This window comes from Cervus canadensis, chromosome 27 (genome assembly GCF_019320065.1).
Source record: "Cervus canadensis isolate Bull #8, Minnesota chromosome 27, ASM1932006v1, whole genome shotgun sequence".
Lineage (NCBI taxonomy): Eukaryota > Metazoa > Chordata > Mammalia > Artiodactyla > Cervidae > Cervus > Cervus canadensis.
Genome location: NC_057412.1, coordinates 21,136,881 through 21,158,499, shown reverse-complemented (window position 1 = coordinate 21,158,499; position 21,619 = coordinate 21,136,881).

Below are 21,619 nucleotides of genomic sequence, written 5' to 3'. Positions count from 1 at the left end.
CATTTATAAAGATAGGTAGTTATCAATTTCTATCCCTCCCATTAACTTATTTGGCCTTGGCTAAGTTACTATGTTTGGAGTCTAAATTTCCTCCTATGTCTGCAGGAGTTTCTATCATTACCTTGTCAAGTGTATTAAAGGTTGGTCACTTATTCAAATCCATAGCCCTCTATTCCTGAGCATACAGCGGATCACATTCCTCTGCCCCTCTTGTATCACCAGGCACATGACTGTGTTCTGGTCAATGGGATGTGAAGAGAAGGGAAGAGTGTCCTATAAAACCTGCTCCACAGGCTCTTTGCTGCTGTGTCCTTCCTACCTACTGGAGGGGGGTTCCAAAGGAGACCTAGGAAGCTAGAGGTCAGAGGTGGCAGACCTGGCCCTCCAGGGTCCTGAGTAACTGTGATCAAAGCCCTCCTCTTGCTGCGGCACTGCTTAGGACTATCATGTGGTCAACACTCAATTGCCGTCATATAGTTGAACCAGTGTATGCTCGGATCTTTTTGTTATTACAGGCTCCTCTGTTTCTGGTGAGGTTTGAAGCCTACTCAAGATACTTCTCAAAAATTAATAGGTTTCATTGTAGTTATTTTTATTAATTTTCAATTGCTGTGTAACAAATTACTACATGCTTAGCAGCTTAAAATTAAACATAAATATTTCTGATAAATATTTCAGAGTATTTTGGATCCACTGAATTTGAAACACACCCCCACTCTGCTCCCCAAATTAACCAGCTTCCTTACCATTTCCCAAGTTTGTAGAGGCATTTCCTGTCCTTAATTCACAGACCAGCAGATTTTCGGTGGCTCCTGACTGCAGAAAGCCCAGCTCCACCTCCCTGGTTCACAAAGCCTATGACTAACCTCTTTGGTGGGCATTAAAACCACAGCTCCCAACCCTGAGGCGAAGAGCCATTTTAAATATTTAACAATTTGTTTGTTAACTGAAATGAGGATCCAAGTAAGATCTTAGATTGTAATTGTTTGACATTCTAATTATCTTTTAAGTTTTACTCTTGTTCAATCCCACAGTTATTATCTCACACTTTCCATGAGTCAGCAGTCCAAGGTTGCCTTCCCCAGGTCCTTTCCTCACAGCGTCACTTTGTTACTATTGTTCCGTCACGCAGTTGTGTCTGACTATCGGTGACCTCGTGGACTGCAGCACGCCAGGCTTCCCTGTCCTTTACTATCTCCTGGAGTTTGATCAAACTCATGTCCATTGAGTCAGGGGTGCCATCCAATCATCTCATCCCCTGTCATCCCTTTCTCCTCCTACCCTCAATCTTTCCCAGCACCAGGGTCTTTTCCAATGAGTCGGCTCTAGTATTAGAGCTTCAGCTTCAGCATCAGTCTTCCCAGTGAATATTCAGGCTTGATTTCCTTCAGGATTGACTGGTGTGATCTCCTTGTAGTCAAGAGACTCTCAAGAGTTTTCTCCAGCATCACAGCTCAAAAGCATCAATTCTTTGTTGCTCAGCCTTCTTTATGGTCCAACTCTTACATCCATACATGAATACTGGAAAAATCATAGATCTGACTATATGTCACATGGCTATAATCAAAGTGCCAGCTAAGCCTGAGGTCCCATGGGAATCTTATAGTCTTTCCCTAAACTCACATGGTTCCTTCAGCTGAAAAACACATGGCTGCTTGCTTCCTCAACAGGAGATTATTTTCCAAAACCTTATCAGATTAGGTCAAGCCCACTCAATATAATCTCTTAACCCTAAATTAACAGATTAGGGAATTTTCATAATGTCTGCAAAATCCCTTCATCTTCCCCACATAAGCTAACAACAAAAAGAGTGACATCTCCCCTTCTCTGCCACATCCTGTTGCCAGAAGCACTCACGAGTTCCACCCACTCTAAAAGGGGTTACACCTTTATGAACTGGGGGTCCCCTTTGAGTGTCTCTGTAGAGATAAAGAGAAGAAAGTGCCAGGAGAAGCACCCAGGTTCTCTATAGGCATTTTGTTAGGTTACAGCTGAAGGACTGGACTGTGAAAGCAGTGCTGAAAAAAGTTTAAGTCTGAAAATATTTGACAACAAAAACTGCAGCAATTTATGTAGCAGGTAATGAAAAGACATTAGAATTACTTTTAGTGAAATAGAGAAACTACATAAATGCCACAAAGTAACATGAAACAGCAAGTATAAGGATTGAAATACACTTGATTTCATTAAGTATATCATTTCTTGTGTCTTGGATATTAAAAACTTCATTGAAAATGATGGGTGAGCTAGAGACCCAAGGAGTTGTATAATGCATTTGCCAGTTTACCACAAAAAAAAAAAAACATGAGTTTCTGGAGAAACTGTATATTTGAATGAAAAAGTCCAGGGTAAATCTGACCATTCTATTTAAAAGCTTTGAGTGTTTGCGGGAGAAAAAGCCAATAGGGAAACAAATGAAACCTTAATAGAAATTTGGTTACACAAATTATTTTCCATATTTCCTAAATTACTAGACTTAGCATCAATGTTATAGTCTAGACTAGAGTATGAACTAGGCCATATTTTGCCCTCCTGTTTTAAAGACAAGACTTCAGTTATTTTATATCTTTTAATTTATTTTACAAACATTTTGTTCCAGCGATTGTTTAAACACATTAATAAAAAAACAAGACCTAGCTATATGTTTGTAAATCCATTTCACAGATGAGGTAATGGAGGCCCACGCAAGCTAAATGTCCTCAGACTATCACCCTCATCTGCTTTTAACCCACACACAGTGATTCTCTTCTCATGGCTCATTTCCCCCACTGATCATTTGTCTGACTTTTAGTGATTTTCCTTCTCTAACCTTTACTCTTCTCATCCACAAGAAGGAGAAGAGCAGAAGGTTAAACTTTCTATAATTTTCAGGAAATCTTTCTTTTGTGGCTTCTCACTTGGCATAATAAAAGTGACAATGTTAATCAGAACCTGTGCTGAATAATGTAAATGTCTTACATATTTTAGAGGATGGCTAAAAGTAGGAATCAGCCTCTCTCCCACCATAGCTCTATAGTAAAATGACTGCATGATAATAAAGCATTAGAGGTATACAGGAAAGAGTAACACAGCATGCCTGGCTGCTATCTTTACAAAGACAGGCTTGTAAATGTGAACCTTAGCTGGCATCTGTGAACTTGGATTTTGGAAGAGTTCCTGTCATTTTTTAAATGATAAACATGGTTTATTGTGTCTAAACTCTTTGTATAAAGAATACAATTTGTGCTGAATATCTTTTTTTTCTTTTTCTTGAGTTTAGAATTTCGGTACCTGCTAGGCAGAAGGTGTCTATGTAAATGGACTCAATAAAAACCTAGGACACTGTAAAGTAATTAGCCTCCAACTAATAAAAAAAACAAAAAAAAACCCTAGGACACAGGCAGAAGAAGAGTGAAAGACAAAAACAAAAATATATAATAAGTGAAACAGAAACAATAACCGAAATGGTACATACTAAGCCACCTGTGTTAGTAATCACTTTGAATGTCAATGATCAAAATGCACCAATTAAAAGGCAGAAACTATCAGAATTAGTAAAAAAAACAAAAAAACAAGACGTAGCTATATGTTTGTCTATGAATTGAGTTGGCCAAAAAGTTTGTTCAGGTTTTTCTGAACAATAGATGGGGAAACAGTGGAAACAGTGTCAGACTTTATTTTGGGGGGCTCCAAAATCACTGCAGATGGTGACTGCAGCCATGAAATTAAAAGACGCTTACTCCTTGGAAGGAAAGTTATGACCAACCTAGACAGCATATTAAAAAGCAGAGACATTACTTTACCAACAAATGTCCGTCTGGTCAAGGCTATGGTTTTTCCAGTAGTCAAGTATGGATGTGAGAGTTGGACTGTGAAGAAAGCTGAGTGCCGAAAAATTGATGCTTTTGAACTATGGTGTTGGAAAAGACTCTTGAGAGTCCCTTGGACTGCAAGGAGATCCAACCAGTCCATCCTAAAGGAGATCAATCCTGAATATTCATTGGAAGGACTGATGCTGAAGCTGAAACTCCAATACTTTGGCCACCTGATGCGAAGAATTGACTCATTTGAAAAGCCCCTGATGCTGGGAAAGACTGAAGGCGGGAGGAGAAGGGGATGGCAGAGGATGAGATGGTTGGATGGCATTACGGACTCAACAGACATGACTTTGAGCCAACTCCAGGAGTTGGTGATGGACAGGGAGGCCTGTGGGCTGCAGTCTCCATGGGTTTGCAAAGAGTCGGACACAACTGAGCAACTGAACTGAACTGAATACCTATAAAGACGTATAAAGATTAAAAATAGGTGGGTGGAGAAAAATATTCCATGCTAATACTAATCAAAAGAAAGCAGAAGTATCTACATCAATTTCAAACAGAATATTTCAAAGTAAGGAAAGTTACCAGGAATAAATTGCACTACATAATCATTAGAGGTTAATTCTCCAGAAAAATATAAAAATCTGTAAGGTATGTGCACCGAACAAGAGTGTCAAACTATGTGAAGCAAAAATAACAGATGCAAAGAGAAATAGATGACTCACTATCATAGTTGGAAACTTCTTCAATACCACTGTATGAGAAATGGACAGATCCAGTGGGCAGAAATATCAGTAAAGACAGTTAAACAATCAATTGGTTGTAAGTGACTATACAGACATATTTAACCACAGCAGAATACACATTTTCTTCAAGCTCACATGGAACACCCACCAAAACATACCACATTCTAGTTGAAAAACACACTTTAACAAATTTGAAAGAATAGAAATTATACAATGTTTGCTTTCAGATAACAATGGTATTACACTAGAAATCAGGAATAAAAAGATAACTGAAAATTTCCACACTCTTAGGTATTAAACAACATGCTTCTAAATAGCACAAGGGCTAAAAGGAAATATCAAGAGAAATTAAACATTATTTTGAAAGAAATGAAATAGGAACACACCAAAATTGCAGCAAAGGCAATGCTTAGAGGAAAATGTATAGTATTGAATATAACATATGTTAAAAAAGAAATATCTAAAATCAGTAACCTGAGTCTAACCTTAGGAAACTATAAAAGAAGAGCAAATAAGTCTAAAGTAAGCAGAATAAAATAGATAATAATTACAGCACAGATCAATCAAGTGGAAAACAAGAAACCAACAGAGAAAGTAAATAAAAATAAAAGCTGGATCTTTGAAAAGATCAATATAATTGATAAACTTCTAGCCAGACTGATAAAAAATAGAGGACACAAATTATTAACAACAGAAAAAAGGGAACACCACTACAGAAGATTCATGGATATTACTAGGATAATAAAAGAGTAGTATGAACAATTCTATGCCACAAATTTGATGACACAGATGAGGTGAACCAATTTATTAAAAAACACAATATGCTAAAACTCACAGAAGAATAAATAGGCAATCTGAATAAACCAATACTTATTAAAGAAATAAAAAATAATCAATAACCTTCCAAAACAGAAAACACCAGCCCTAGATGGATTCACTAATGAATTCTACCAAACACTGAAGGAAGAAATTATACCAATTATTTACAATCTGATTCAGAAGATAGAAGCAGATGATATACTTCTTAACCCTTTCTATGTGACCAACATTATTGTAATACCAAAATCGGGCAAAGACATCATATGAACACTTCGAATCAATGTCTCTCATGAACACAGATATATAAATCCACAATACAATATTAGCATAGTCAAATCCAACAATGTATAAAAAGGGTTATACATAACAACTAAGTGATGTTCCCCCCCATCTGTGCAGGGTTATTTCAATATTAAAAAATCAATTATTATAATCTATCATATCAAATTTTGGGGGGCTTCAAAATCACTGCAGATGGTGACTGCAGCCATGAAATTAAAAGATGCTTGCTTCTTGGAAGAAAAGTTATTACCAACCTAGACAGCATATTAAGAAGCAGAGACATTACTTTGCCAATAAAGGACCATTCAGTCAAAGCTATGGTTTTTCCAAAGAATTGATGCTTTTGAACCGTGGTGTTGGAGAAGACTCTTGAGAGTCCTTTGGAAAGCAAGGAAATCCAACCAGTCCATCCTAAAGGAAATCAGTCCTGAATATTCATTGGAAGGACTGATGCTGAAACTCCAATACTTTGGCCACCTAATGTAAAGAACTGACTCATTTGAAAAGACCCCGATACTGGGAAAGATTGAAGGTGGGAGGAGAAGGGGACGACAGAGGATGAGATGGTTCGATGGCATCACCAACTCAATGGACATGAGTTTGAGTAAACTCCGGGAATTGGTGATGGACAGGGAGGCCTGGCGTGCATGGGGTCGCAAAGAGTCGGACCTGATTGAGTGACTGAACTGAACCGAACTGATCATATCAACAGGCAAAAAAAGGAAAAAGCACATGATTATATAAATAGATGCAGAAAAAGCACTTGGTAAAATTCAACATTCGTTCATGATGAAAACTTTCAGTAAACTAGAAAACAGAGGGAAATACCTTAACCTTGGTAAAGAACATCTACTAAAAACTTGCAGATCACATTGTACTTAACAGTGAGAAACTATTACTAAAAGCTTTCTCTCTGAGCTAAGGTGAAAGGCAAGGATGTTCCCTTCTCATCACTACTTTTCAACATCAAACTGGAAGTTCCAGATAGTCCAGTAATACAAGAAAAGCAGTGGCGGGGGGTGGGGGGGGGGGCGGGGGAGGGAGTCATAAAAAAGACTGGAAAGAAAGAAAGTTGTCTTTAATCATAGATGATATGATTTCCTACATATAAAATCTGAAAGAATCAACTAAAAACTTCTGGGTCTATTGTGTAATTATTGCAAGATTACAGTATGCAAAGTTTGGAGGACAATTTGGCAGTTTCTTATGATATAATCTAGTAATCCTGCTCCTTGACATTTACTCAAATGAACAGAAAATTATGTCCACATGAAAACTTGCTCATGGAAATTATAGCAGCTTTCTTCATAGGTGCCAAAACTCAGAAGCAACCAAGATTTATTAAAAAAAAAAAAAACAAAAAACAACTATGGTATCCAACTCTTTGCAATCCTAGGGACTATAGCCTGCCATGTTCCTCTGTCCATGGGATTCTCAAGGCAAGAATCCTGGAGTGGGCTGCCATTTCCTACTCCAAGGGATCTTCCCAACTCATGGAATGAACCCTTATCTCTTTTGTCTCCTGCATTGGCAGGTGGATTCTTTACCACTAGAGTTACCTGGGAAGCCCTGTATAAAGAAAATGCAATATTATTCAACCCTAAAAAGAAATAAGGTATAAAGCCATGAAAACACAAGGAAAAAATTTAAGTGCATGTTATTAACTGAAAGAAGCCAATCTTAAAAGGTTATATATTGTATAACTCCAACAGCACAAATTCTGGAAAAAGCAAAACAATGGAGACAGTGAAAACTCTGATTATCAGGGGCTGGGTTATGGAAAGAAATAAATAGGTGAAGCACAGTGGATATTTAGGGCAGTGAAAATGATCTGTATGATGCCATAATGATGGACATATGTCATGATGTGTATGTGTATTAATTGTTCAGTCACGTCTGACTCTTTGCAATCCGATGCACTGTAGCCCTCCAGGCTCCTCTGTTCATGAGCTTCTCCAGGCACGAATACTGGAGTGGGTAGCCATTTCCTTCTCCAGGGGATCTTCCCAACCCAGGGATCGAACCCAGGTCTCCTGCATTGCAGGTGGATACTTTACTACCTGAGCCACCAGGAAAGCCCCACACATCATTATACATTCCTCCAAACCCATAGAATGTACAGCACCAAGAGTGAACTATAACATAAACTAGGGGCTTTGGGACATTACAATGTGTCAATGTAAATTTATCAATTGTATGAAATGTACCACTCTTGAGGTGGATTTTGACATTGACAGAATCTATGTATGTGTGGTGGTGCTAGTGCTAAAGAACCCAATGACCAATGCAGAAGACATAAGCGATGCTAGTTCAATCCCTCAGTTGAGAAGATACTCTGGAGGAGGAAATGGCAACCCACTCCAGTACTTTTGTCTAGGAAACCCCATGGACAGTGGAGCCTGGAGGGCTACAGCCCATTGGGTCACAAAGATTCAGACACGACTGAGGCGACTTAGCACGTCTGCCCACACATGTACCTGCAGGAGGAAACAAGGGGCATGTGGAACCTCTTCACCTGTCCCTCTGTTTTGCTGTGAGCCTAAAACTGCTCAAAACAAAAAGTCTAATTTTAAAAAAAAAGAGGAAGAAAACCTAATGAGTAAAATGTCAAAGGGAAATGTTAAAAAGAAAACAAAAGAAAACAACAAACCTTGGACACTAAATCTCTGATGCTTTTTCGGTTGTCAACACTTTACATATGTTGTCACAATCTGATGCTGGAGGAATTAAGTACCTCTTGTTTACTCTGATGGGAGAGAATTCATGGAAACCTGAGTATGATTTCCAGTGGACTTCCCCATGCATTTCTCCCCTTTAATGGCTTTGTATCCTTTTGCTCTAATAAACTTTAACTGTGATTTGTCTACTTGTTCAATCCTCTGATACTTCCCAGGGAATCAGTGAATCTGGGGATGGTCTTCTGGACTCTACACAGAGGGCTATCAGAACTTTCACATGCGGGGAGCCGGCCTGACTGCTCAGGCCCCTTCTCGGCCCTGAGAGAGATCAAAAGGTCCCTCTCTGTCCCGCCACCCCTGATTTGTTAAAGTGCAAATTGGCCTTTCTCACCTCCCTCAAGGAAATCGCTGCAGCCACCATTTGCCCATTTTCCTGACTCTGATAAGATTATCGGGCTCCTGTGAATGGCTTATGTCTAGGTAGTCTTTACCTGATTGTAAGACGCTGGTGCCATGCTCTGCTGGAGTTAAGATAAAACTCCTAAAACTAGTATCTGCAGTTCTGCACGTATGCAAGTCTTTGATCTAAAATTTGGTGAATCCTGTTAGTATATATATGTATGTTACTCCTCAATAAAGTCGTCGGAATCAGTCACAAGCTGACTCCGTCCCTCTCAACCCCATCTTTCTTAGTCTTTTATTTCTCAGGTGCACTGGTGATTGCGTCCTTGACCTGTTCATCTAGCCGGCAGGCCCGGCATTCACAAGGCTCAGAGTTGCCATTATTTAGTTATTTTTCAAGTTTGCTAGTGATATATAGCTATGTGTCACTGTGGTTTAATTTTTCTGACTTGAGTAACTTTACTCTCTAATTGATGGGCTTGTCCAGTGGCTCAGTGGTAAAGAATTCGCCTGCAATGCAAAAGCTGCAGTAGACATGGGTTCAGTCCCTAGGTTAGGAAGATCCCCTGGAGGATGGCACGGCAACCCACTGCAGTATTCTTGCCTGGAGAATCCTGAGAACAGAGGAGCCTGGTGGGCTACAGTCCATGCGGTCACAAAGAGTCAGACCTGACTGAAGCGACTTAGCACGCATGCATGCATTCACATTATCTAATTGATAGGGACATTTCAGTTAATAGATAAGTGTGAAATAAGTAATATCATTGTAATTTACAAATTTTGTGCCTATAATCCCTAAATTGGGAATAACATAATCTTGCTCCAATCAAGCTTGGATGAATGCTAAGCACTGACTTGCTTTGTGTCAAAAGAGTTAAAAATCAGAGAAAAAGTTTCAGTACTCTTCTGCTGTTTGTGTTGGGAATTTAATAATAAGGGGCAGTGAAAGCACATGTACAGAAATTGTTGAAGTGCTCTGTCCGTATTCTCTTTAGGACTGAGTTTTTAGAAATATCAGTTGCTGACAGGTCTCAGCTGATTCCCTCCTCAGGAAACACTTGCCAAGGGTGACATTCCTTCACCATGCACGGGGGCTGAACGCCTTGCTCTGTCATATCCTCCTTCCTTCCCTTGATCACGGAATTTGTTCTCAGTTCACTCCCCAATAACTCCCTGAAAACAAATCCAAATGGAATCCAAGGGAAAGCCATAACATATGAAGTCTCTGTTAAATTTCAAAGGAAACAGTCTATCTAAGTCTTCAAGATGTCTCAAATTATAAAACAATTCCTAATTTAAGAATTGATGGGAATTGTCCCTGTGCCCTTACCTTTTTTATATATAAATTCAACTGCAATGAATGGACATTAATAAGCTGCAATTTTATCAAGGGTAGGTGTTTTAATCTCAAGCAGTTATGCAAGAAATGGTACATGGTATTTTTAAAATTTTAGCATAAATACATAATATACTAGATAAATGAATTCAATGAAGTTTTCTTATTGTGACAATTGTGATCCAAAAACATTTCTATCCAATAGTAAGTTGAATTTCTCATTTGCAAAATTTTGAGTATCTTCTCAGGGTTATTTAATCAACAAGTATTTTTTCAGTGCTCTGCAAATTTTCATCACTGAAAGCCCTGGGGACATGGGAAAAACATTGAATACAGGCTCTCTAAAAAAAGAGCTTGAAATCTGGAGGGCACTCAAGGGGTCATTCTCATCACTAAACATTGAAAAAATACAAGTGTATTCAAGATTGTGTTTTTCTAACTGCCACATACCACATGCCATTGGCTACTTAAATCTTCCTTTTGTGCCTTCAGAATGCTCATTTTGTTTGCAATATGAATGAATCATGACTAGTCCCAGCCAATGACAACAATCCACTTGAGAATAGTTGATTTTCCAGGTTTTTTTTCCTAACTAGGGGTGGCCATGTGACTTGCTTGTGGCCAATAAGATGCAAGGAGATACTGGTGGCAGGGCTAGTGGTTTTGCTTCTTTCCATGTCTTTCTTCCCTGAAAACAGATACACAATGCCTAGAATATATATGTATCTATACCTACATATATTGTGCATGCATATAGACATATATGTATGTACATGAATACATGTACATAGGTGTGCATATGTATATAGAGCATATATATTCTTTAAATTTATATAAGTGATATCATATATAACATTCTAAATCTCCTTTTTTCATTCACCCATGCTTTTGGATCTCTCAAATGTTTTTAGGTACAGCTATTTCCTTTAACCAAGAAACATGCCATCAAATGACACTATGCAATGCAAACATAAACACTGTTTCAACGGTTTTACCACTACAAACAACACTTCAGTAAACATCAAAATCTAAGTGTTCTCATGAATAAGTGTGCCTAGTATGGAATGTTGTGGCATACAATGTATACACATGTTCATTTTTCCTAGATACTGACAACTGCTCTATAGAGTTGTACTCTCTACACTCCTGCAAAGCATAGATGAAGGTGCCCATTTCTTCACACCTTTTCCAAAACTGGTAACATCAGATTTTTATTTTCTGAATCTGATGGGTGAAGATATTTCACCATTATTTTAATATTATTCCCAATGACTGAGAAGCAGCTGAGAATGTTTGCATGTGTTTTTTTTTTAAATTCTTTTCGTTTGTTTTGTTTTTACACTCCAGATAAATCAAGTGTTTTAGCATAAGGGAGACTTGCAACTAAAATAAGTCAATATGATCGACAGGTCTAGTCAAAGGACATGAAAATATCCCCATGCTAGGACATGGATTAAGAAATAACTCTCCATTAATTGGTGTCCAGCAGAATTAAGTTGATATTCTAGAAAATTTCCAAGCATGTGAGGAATGACCTCAGTCATCAAGGTTATTGACTGCAGAGGCACATCTAATACTTTAGGATCTTCTGTAATCTCATGAAAGTACCATATTTTTAGTACATAAACCTCTCCAGCCATGGGTTTTAGTAGTCACAGTGCCCCATTGGGCATGTTTAATAACTTCTCAAGTAGGTGTAAGAAGAGCTCTCTCTCCTAAACTTAGTTCAGTCCTAAACATAAAGTTATACATGTAAAAGGACTCATGTATATTCCACAGCACTGTACAAATGGAAGGCATTATCCCCTTACCTAGTGTTGTTGGGGTTAAGTTCTAAGAGTCTGAGTAGTGTGCTTCAACAGGCCTCCAATTACAAAGACACATCTGATTATAAGGATACATTCTTTCTTTTAAGAATATGAATACTGAAGCAAAATCCATCCTGTAATTTTCCTATATAAAATGAAAGCTTAATTTCTTAAAGAGCATGCCATATCATTCTCTAGAGTGTAGAAGCAAATTGTTTGCTTGGGCTTTCCTTGTGGCTCAGCTGGTAAAGAGTCTGCCTGCAATGGAGGAGACCTCGGTTCAGTTCCTAGGTTGGGAAGATCCACTGGAGAAGGGATTGGCTACCCACTCCAGTATTCTTGGGCATCCCTTGTGGCTCAGCTGGTAAAGAATCCACCTGCAATGTTGGAGACTTGGATTCAATCACTGGGTTGGTAAGATCTCCTGGAGAAGGGAAAGCTACACACTCCAGTATTCTGGCCTGGAGAATTCCATGGACTGCATAGTCCATAGGGTTGCAAAGAGTCAGACACGACTGAGTGACTTTCACTTTCACTACATTCACTACAAATGCCAGAGAATATTCTTTACATCATCTGAAGAGAGCGGCTTTCGTCATCAGTTGATGACGTATGAACTATATTATCCTTGCCAAAGTCACCGAAAATTAAGCTATGGAGATCACATTGACAAATTTTAGTAAAAAATAAAGTACCCAGATTCTGAGATTATTTTGTGAAATGACAAACCATTTGTTTTTTGTTTTTTTCATTTATTTTTATTAGTTGGAGGCTAATTACAATATTGTAGTGGTTTTTGCCATACATTGACATGAATCAGCCATGGATTTACATGTATTCCCCATCCCGATCCCCCCTCCCGCCTCCCTCTCCACCCGATTCCTCTGGGTCTTCCCAGTGCACCAGGCCTGAGCACTTGTCTCATGCATCCAGCCTGGGCTGGTGATCTGTTTCACCATAGATATGCAAAACAGAAAAAGAGACACAGATATACAGAACAGAATTTTGGACTCTGTGGGAGAAGGCAAGGGTGGGATGTTTCGAGAGAACAGCATCGAAACCATTTGTTTTATTATGTGTTTCATTACTGTACACCAAATGCCTAACTCACACTTCCTACTACTGTCACTCGTCCTCTTATTGTAAAAGAAAAAGATACAAAAGACTTCCAAGAAGTGACACACATCTATATTTGAAGCACTGAATGAATATTTTTAAATTCATTATTTTAAATAAATGTACAGATGTAGAGGTTAGTCTTGTGGACACAATGGGGAAAGGAGAGGGTGAGATGAATCAAGAGAGTGGCACGGACATACATACATTGCCACGTGTAAAACTGAGAGCCAATGGAGACTGCTATGTAACACAGCGAGCCCACTCTGGTCCTCTGTGATGACCCAGAGGAGTGGGACTGGGGATGGGAGGGAGGCTCAAGAGTGAGGGGATATATATGTGTGTGTGTGTGTACATATATGTGTGTATACACACATATACATATATACACATGTATATATACATATACACATATGTATATATACACATATATACATATGTGTGTGTATACACACACACACACATATATCGTGGCTCAGATGGTAAAGGATTTGCCTGCAATGTGGGAGACCCAGGTTTGATCCCTGGGTTGGGAAGATCCCCTGGAGAAGGGAATGACTACCCCACTCCAGTATTCTTGCCTGGAGAATCCCATGGACAGTGGAGCCTGGTGGGTTACAGTCCATGGGGTCTCAAAGACATGACTGAGCAAAGAATCTACCTGCCAAGGAGGAGCTGTCGGTTCAGTCCTTGGACTGGGAAGATCCCCTGGAGAAGGAAATGGGAACCCACTTCAATATTCTCGCCTGTAAAAACCTCATGTATGGAGGATCCTGGCAGGCTACGAAGGTCCCAAAGAGTCAGGCATGACTTAGCGCCTAAATAACAATGGCTGATTAACATTGTTGTATGGCAGAAACCAACACAATGTTGTAAAGCAATTATCCTACTAAAGCTTTTTAAAAATGTACAATGCAATAGTCTATTAAAAGAAGCAATCTATAACTCTTGAGTTAGTGTCAGTGAGTGAAGACATTTTTAGCCGGTATCACCCAACCAGAAAGGCTGTGTGTAAATTTTCAAGTTAAGTAAGATTCCTGTCCAGAGAACCCATGTGAAGACAAACATAAACACATTCACGTAAAGAGACACACACACAACATGCACACCCACACATCCTTGGGGTAACCTCTCCTTCAGGGAAAGGAATGAGCCTGTAAATCGACTTTCTTTAGACAAAATGGCCTGAGAGGCAAGATTAATGGGCTTTTCCTCCAAAGGCTAGACACTGAGCAGTTTTTTTAAGATCATCTACTTCCTGTCTTCTTTTTTCATAAAAGAAATCTGAAGAGTCCTTTGCTGTAAGGGCCACATTTTCTATTAAAGATAACTAATCAAATACACAGTGCATCACTGTGTATAAATGGCACTCACTTCAGTGCTGCGACTTTACTCTTTTCTGGGTATGAACATGCTTGAAGAACAGACAGCTCTTTAAAATGGTCATTTTACCCTCAGTAATTTTGAAAGTATCCTATCCCAGCATTTTGTTTCAGGGAAAGTATTGTACAGTAGATTTTCCAATGATATAACATAGCAAATTGCATTATAATTGATAAATTGAACTCATAATCCTAAAGAACTGTATAGAAGTTACACCTTGATAAAGGTCAAAGGTGTCCACTGATTGTTTCCTGAAATTTATTTTCATTCACTATCTTGGTATTGTGTTTTTTGTCAGTTTTGTTGTTTGTTTTTATATTAAATCATATCCAGGAAAGCCTACAACTATCTTTTTGTATATCCATTAAGAAATACATGTATATAAGATAAGGTATATAAGAAACATCCATTTTCCTTATGAACTTCCACAGCTGTATCGCAGAAGTCAAACTATTTATATTTTATAAAATTTTACGTTGTTTATGCCCTATTTTATAGCCTATTTGTTGTAAATGCTACCATTTGGTGACATTTTACCCAGATGTTTTCACTGTAGCAATAAGCAAAGTGCTACTAAGTCTAAAAAAAAAAAATAACATATCACAACAAAGAATTCTCCTACAAAAATGAGCTACGATCAATAATTTTATGGCTCTTAAGGAATAAAATCATATATAACTTAGTGAAAAGGTCCTCAAGAAGATTTTCTAGCTTTTAGAACTGGCCTCCAAGGTCACTGTGGTAGAGCTATATCTGGTAATGTGGATAGGTCAATGGAAAAACTTCATAAAAACTGGTGATCTCTCCCACAGGAAAAAATGAAATCATAGGGACAGATCATCTTTAAGAAAAATCTTAGCTCTAAGAAGTCTTAGATTACCTCCTATGACTATTTATCCCACTTTTTACACTTGGTAACATTTGCTGTACAAAAGCCACATAGCTACACAGCTAGGAAGGGAAAGAACTGAATTTACGCTCAGTTGATTGATTCCAAGTATGTACGTATGTTTGTATCTTTTAGTCATCATTGCTGGAGAAGGCAATGAATGCACCTCACTCCAGTCCTCTTGCCTGGAAAATCCCATGGACGGAGGAGCCTGGTGGGCTGCAGTCCATGGGGTAGCTAAGAGTCAGACACGATGGAGCACCTTTCCTTTCACTTTTCCCTTTCATTCATTGGAGAAGGAAATGGCAACCCACTCCAGTGTTCTTGCCTGAAGAATCCCAGGGACAGGGAAGCCTGGTGGGCTTCCATCTATGGGGTCGCACAGAGTCGGACATGACTGAATCGACTTAGCAGCAGCAGCAGTCATCATTGCCTTTCAAAGAATTAGTCTGCCTTTCATAATCTGCAAACTGAGGAAATTAAACTGGAAAATAATAACTTACACATTGTGCCTGTATACAATGTTATAGGCACCATAAGTGTTTCAATCTTTGATCTTCATATCAATTCCATGAAAGTTTATATTATTATTATGTCTAATCTAAAGGTGAATAAATTGAAGCATAGAAGGTTAAATAACTTTTCCAACTTGTGTTGTTCAGTCGCTCAGTCGTGTCCGACTCTTTGCGACCCCATGGACTGCAGCACACCAGGCTTCCCTGTCCTTCACCAACTACCAGAGCTTGCTCAAACTCATGTCCATTGAGTCAGTGATGCCATCCAATTATCTCATCCTCTGTTAACCTCTTCTCCTCCTGCCTTCAGTCTTTGCCAGCATCAGGGTTTTTTCCAAAGAGTCAGCTCTTCACATCAGGTGGCCAAAGTACTGGAGCTTCAGCTTCAGGATCAGCCCTTCCAATGATTATTAAGGGTTGATTTCCTCTAGGATTGACTGGTTTGATCTCCATGTTGTCCAAGGGACTCTCAAGAGTATTCTCCAACACCACAGTTGAAAAGCATCAATTCTTTGGTGTTCAGCCTTTTTTTATTGTTCAGCTCTCACATTCATTTATGACTACTGCAAAAACCACAGCTTTGACAATATGGACTTTTGTCTGCAAAAAGCTATCTCTGTTTTTTAATATGTTGTCTAGGTTTGCCATTGCTTTTCTTTCAAGGAGCAAGCATCTTTTAATTTTGTTGCTGCAGTCACCATCCACAGTGATTTTGGAGCTCAAAAAATAAAAGTCTTCACTGTTTCCATTGTTTCCCCATCTATTTTCCATGAAGTGATGGGACTGGATGTCATGATCTTCATTTTTTTAATGTGGAGTTTTAAGTCAGGTTTTTCACTTTCCTCTTTCATCTTCATCAAGAGGCTCTTTAATTCCTCTTCACTTTCTGCCTTTAGGTTGGTGTCATCTGCATATATGATGTTATTGATATTTCTTCTGGCAATCTTTATTCAAGCTTGTGCTTCATCCAGACCCGCATTTCACATGATGAACTCTGTATATAAGTTAAATAAGCAGGGTGACAACATATAGCCTTGACATACTCCTTTCCCAATTTTGAACCAGTTCGTTGTTTCATGTCTGGTTCTAATTGTTGCTTCTTGACCTGTGTACAGGTTCTTAGGAAGCGAGTAAGGTGGTCTGGTATTCCCATCTCTTCAAGAATTTTCCATAGTTTGTTGTGATCCACACAGTCAAAGGCTTTAGTGTAGTCAATGAAGCAGAAATAGATGTTTTTCTGGAATTATTTAGCTTTTTCTATGATCCAACAGATGTGGCAATTTGATCTCTTGTTCCTCTGCCTTTTCTAAATCCAGCTTGAACATCTAGAAGTTCTCGGTTCACATACTTTTGAAGTCTAGTTTGAAGGATTTTGAGCATTACCTTGCTAGTGTGTGAAATGAGTGCAAATGTGTGGTAGTTTGAGCATTCTTTGACATTGCCTTTCTTTGGGTTTGGAATGAAAACTGACCTTTTCCAGTCCTGTGGCCACTGCTGAGTTTTCCAAATTTGCTGGCACATTCTGTGCAACACTTTCACAGCATCATCTTTTAGGATTTGAAATAGCTCAACTGGAATTGCATCACCTCCACAGTTTTGTTCATAGCGATGCTTCCTAAGGCCCACTTGACCATACTTCAGGATGTCTGGCTCTGATGAGCGATCACATCATAATGTTTATCTAGGTCATTAAGATATTTTTGTATAGTTCTTCTGTGTACTCTTGCCACCTCTTCTTAAAATCTTATGCTTCTGTTGGTCCATACTGTTTCTGTCCTTTATTATACCTATCTTTGCATATAATGTTCCCTTGGCATCTCTAATTCTCTTGAAGAGATCTCTAGTCTTTCCCATTCTATTGTTTTCCTCTATTTCTCTGCATTGTTCACTTTAAAAGTAACAATTCACATAGGGTACCAACTTACATAGGTACCAAATATTCAAGTCAGAATATGAACCCAGAGAATTTGGTGGGCTTGGACTTAACCACATTTTATAGGTAATCTGTCTCAAAGCAACCTTCTAGTTCTCATGTTCCATAAGACACATACCTTAGTATTCATGACATGAATGTCTTCAATAATTTATCACAGACATTGTGTGTCTCTCAGTGGATTACATATGGATAACAATAATAACTATTCAGATTAGATTTTCCCCAGGATAGATGAAGAGTAAAATGCCATGGTCCAATCCTACAGAACAACAACTCCAACTGTTAACAAAACAAAAGAACTGTTTCAGTCCTGTAGGCAGCACATGTCCCAGATAAGGTTTTTAATATAACACAGATGGTGTAGGTTTGATCCTCAGCTGTTATATAAGCACACAAGTTTATAAATGAAATTGCCCAACCTCAATGACAAATAGCCATACATCTGCTTAATAATCATCCCTGTGCCATTTTTAGAACATAATACTGTAATTATTTTCCCTGATTACAAGGAATTTAGAAATGAATCACACAGATGCTCTGCTGTTTACAGTTAAACATTTACTTTCCTCCTCCTTCCTTACTATTTTACTAATATTACTTTATTATGTTGAACCTAAAAATTGAACTAGAAAAGGTAAATGTAAACCAACGTATTAAGGACAGTAATCATCCAAATTGCTACTATGGGGGAAATAATTCTACCATGTGTACTCCATTCCATTGATTGTAAAATTGCTGCTTTCATAAAATGGTATGCTCTACCCTCAGCAGAATAACCACCATTTTCCACTTTCAGAGCTGCAATAATTTCATTGCTTCTCTTTCATCCTTGGAATACAAATCTATGTAATAATAAAATGTTCTATCTTATTCTACCCTATGCTTGACCGTCTCATCGACCACTGCTATACTCTCTTCTGTTTGACGCCTCAGAGAGTTTAGTTTGTTTACTATGTGGCTATCCATATGGTTGTTGTTCAGTCACTAAGTTGTGTCCAGGTCTTTGTGACCCCATAGACTGCAGCATGCCAGGCTTCCCTGGCCTTTGCTATCTCCTGTAGTTCGCTCAAATTCATGTCCATTGAGTCGATGATGCTATCTAACCATCTCATCCTCTGCTGCCCTTGTCTCTTTTTGCCTTCAATCTTTCCCAGCATCAGGGTCTTTTTCAATGAGTTGGCTCTTCACATTAGGTGGCCAAAGCTTCAGCTTCAGCATCAGTCCTTCCAGTGAATATTCAGGGTTCATTTCTTTTAAAATTGACTGGTTTGATCTCCTTGCTGTCCAGGGGATTCACAAGAGTCTTCTCCAGCACCACAATTCAAGAGCATCAATTCTTTGGTGCTCAGTCTTCTTTATGGTCCAATTCTCATATCTATACATGACTACTGGAAAAACCATAGCCTTAACTAGATGGATTTGCTTGCAAAGTGATAGCTCTACTTTTTAATATTCTGTCTAGGTTTGTCATAGCCTTCCTTCCAAGCAGCAAGCATCTATTAATTTCATGACTGCAGTCACCCTCCACAGTGACTTTGGAGGCCAAGAAAATAAAATCTGTCAGTGCTTCCACTTTTTCCTCTTCTATTTGCTATGGAGTGATGGGGCTGTATGCCATGGTCTTAGTTTGTTTTTTTTTTTAATGTTGAGTTTCATCCCAGCTTTTTCCTCTCCTCATCCATCCTGGAGGGGCTAGCTATCAGTTACCAGCCGCAGAGAGTTTAGTGTTAATATTTCAGGGGGTTATTGATCTGGTTTGGATGAGGAATGAGAAAAATAAAATGATGCAAAGAAGCATATATAATTGCAGAAAGAACTCACACAATACTTAGTGCATCTTAAAAGAAGTGTTACAGAAGTTCAAGTGAGTGAGATATTTTGTTTGAGAGATGAAGAACAAGTAGAATTTGTCATTTTATGAGCACAAAAAATGTTTCCTATATGACTAATATGGGGTAACATTAGAGTGGTTTTTATCATGTTAGAATCATGGGAGGGGAAAGAAATATTAAATCATTTATTTATTAAACTGAATAGTCCAAATGAGAATTTAAAAGTATGTGAAATATATATATTTCACATATATGTGTGTATATATACACACACACATATGTATATAATATGTAAATATAGCATGTATTTAAATATAGTACTTTAACCCACATAAAAATAATCCATAGAGGTAACAATCACACTTCTTAAGTAACAGTTTCGTGTTTAACATCAGGAGAAGTTGATTACAAAGTGAAATAAATAAGGATTAAGTTCTGTGAACATAGTTTGAAACTTGCCTCACCACTCAAACATGTGGCAAAATAGCACTAGTGGTAAGATCTGATGGTGATAAATATCAACATTAAAGGAAAAAAAGGGAAAAAGAAATGGTAAGACATACATGATCCTTAAAATCCTCTTCTGGTCTAAGACTATGAGTGATGACACCTACTCAAGATTCTCTGAAAGTATACTAGTGTAAGATAAAGTGGGATTCTATTTTGAATGCCATTTTTTCATGATAATATGACATTTTGCAAATGTTAAAAGTCCAACTGCTTGTTAGAACATTAACCCTAAGATTGCCTCTGAATTCCTATGAATGAACTTAACTCAATAATGATTTGAAAACTTGATATTCTATCAGCTCACTAACCAATTATATATGTTAATTAATCTATAATTCTAACAAGATCGACTTAAATGTTAGTAACTCGGATGAGTTGGGGGAAAAAATTATGAATATCTACAATCCAGTCCATGGGGTCACAAAGAGTTGGACACAACTGAGCAGATGAACAACAACAATTGTATTGGCATTCTGGCCATAAAGATCAAGATATTTTTGTCAAATAAGTGAACTATGGTCAAACATTTTATTAAAATTATTCACAGTGCAAAATAGTGTTTTATCTTTTGTTCCTATTTGAACTGAAGAGTGAACAAGCTGTTATAATAGTGCAATATCTAGTTCATTTGACCCGTCCAAAATTGATTTGGTGCATGAACCAACTGTGAATTCATTTATTACTTTATAACAGCAATGTTATAAATGCTATTTATTCATGAATGGAAACAGCCCTCCTACTTTACATAAGCAATTTAACACAGTTCATTTTATTCAGGTGTACATAGTAAGAAACAATTTATATATGTTATTTTTTTCTCTCTAACTGCTACATCCCCATATTGCATTCATTTCCCAAGATCAGAAGCTTTAAACAAAGGCATCTAGAAGGAGATTCTCCTTCATTTTCCCGATAGACATGATTTTTCATGCAGAAAAGTTTGCTAACATAAAGTTTTTGCCCTATATTTCAAAACAGCAAAGAAAGCTAGCAATCTCTACATGCCACATAAACTGGCACAGATTGTCAGTTAAATGATACCGATTTTGATAAGTCTGTTCTTATTGATAGTAGCACTAGAAATAAGTATAATAATATAAGCAGTAATATTTGTACTTGACATCTCTTTAAATATATCAAATTCTTCTTGCTAAGATTAGAAAGGGTTTTCCGGGTGGTCACTGGTAAAGAATCTCCCACTGCCAAACAAGACATGTGAGTTCAATCCCTGGGTTGGGAAGATCCTGGGGAGAAGGAAATGGCAACCCACTCCACTATTCTTGGCTGGAATCCCAAGGACAGAGGAGCTTGGTGGTCTACAGTCCATGGGGTCGCAAAAGAGTCAGACACAACTCAGGGAGTAAACAACAACAATGATGACTAGAAAAGAGTTACATTTTTTTTCAGAAACACATATAGTTTTATGTGGGAAGAGTAAAGGGAAACAAGAAAATAAACTTGCTAGAGATGAATTTATGCAATATTTCTTTATTTGCTAAAATCCTGTGCATCACAAAACTGTCTGGGCCAAGTGTGATTCAGTGAGAGAGACTGTAACACAACCCTTGGG